The sequence below is a fragment of the Cynoglossus semilaevis genome, chromosome 19, assembly GCF_000523025.1.
Source record: "Cynoglossus semilaevis isolate Cse_v1.0 chromosome 19, Cse_v1.0, whole genome shotgun sequence".
NCBI classification, from domain to species: Eukaryota; Metazoa; Chordata; class Actinopteri; order Pleuronectiformes; family Cynoglossidae; genus Cynoglossus; species Cynoglossus semilaevis.
This window is the reverse complement of record NC_024325.1, coordinates 1,447,433-1,448,532: the sequence shown is the minus strand read 5'-3', so window position 1 is coordinate 1,448,532 and position 1,100 is coordinate 1,447,433. Positions and strand designations below refer to the sequence as shown.

The following is a 1,100-nucleotide window of genomic DNA, read 5'->3' as shown; positions in this document are numbered from 1 at the left end:
CTGTGGAAGAGAGGTGAAGAATAGAGTACAGGCAGGATGGAACAACTGGAGAAAAGTGTCAGGAGTGATCTGTGACAGAAGAGTGTCAGCTAAGGTGAAGGGAAAGGTTTACAAGACGGTGGTGAGACCAGCCATGATGTATGGTTTAGAGACGGTAGCAATAGGCAGAAGACAGGAGGCGGAGCTGGAGGGGGCAGAGTTAAAGATGCTAAGATTCTCCTTAGGAGTGACAAGAATGGACAGGATCAGGAATGAGGTCATTAGAGGGACAACACAGACAGGAAGGTTTGGAGAAAAGGCTAGAGAAGCCAGATTAAGACGGTTTGGACATGTGCAGAGGAGGGACAGTGGATACATTGGTAGAAGAATGTTAGAGATGGACCTACCTGGTAGGAGACAAAGACGACGGCCAAAGAGGAGATATATGGATGCAGTGAGGGAGGACATGCAGATAGCTGGAGCCAGAGCAGAAGATGGAGAGATGGAAATCAATGATTCGCCGTGGCAACCCCTGAAAAAAGGAGAAAAAGAATATTTTGGTACATCAGCTATTGATCAAACAGTCTTTGAAAAATAAAAGTTCCTCAAAAATGACAAACTTTGCACTTTTTTTTGCCTTAAAATACTCACACTACACACTTTAGTCTGTAGTATAGACATACCAAGTATAAAGTTTTTTTTTTCAGAGAACAAACCTACATATTTTAAGAAAACATATAGCAACATAACATACATAGTTTCTTAATGGATTTTTGGCATAAAAAACATTTTATCTAGACATCAAATTAAATTAAAACTAAGGTTCTATAACTTGGCATCAAGTAGCAACATGTGTCCCAAATAAAGGTTTGACCAATTAAATTGAAAAGAAAGATGCTCAGTTGTCCAATGTGTCTTTGTAAATAATAAAGTCTAGCCTCCCTAAAACCTGCTGGCTTCTCAACAAAGTCTAGGTTGTGTGACAAAAATCAAAAGTTCTCCAATAATTGCTCTTATCTATCTATTGAAAGGAGGCAAAACATTTTTGCATGAGACAGGGGGGACGTCAATGTGACTAAGTTCAGAAAGAAAACCTCAATCAAAAGGCACAAAAGGAGCCG

At 39.8% G+C, this 1,100-nt stretch overlaps 1 long non-coding RNA gene across 1 annotated transcript in view; it reads right to left on the bottom strand.

The window, feature by feature from the left end:
- The window catches only part of LOC103394773 (uncharacterized), a 7,793-nt gene extending 7,348 nt beyond the window's left edge, over window positions 1–445 (bottom strand). The window contains exon 1 of the long non-coding RNA XR_523191.3: window positions 387–445. This is a non-coding gene — a long non-coding RNA (uncharacterized LOC103394773). The remainder of the gene's footprint in view (window positions 1–386) is intronic.
- Between the last annotated feature and the right edge of the window lie 655 nt (window positions 446–1,100).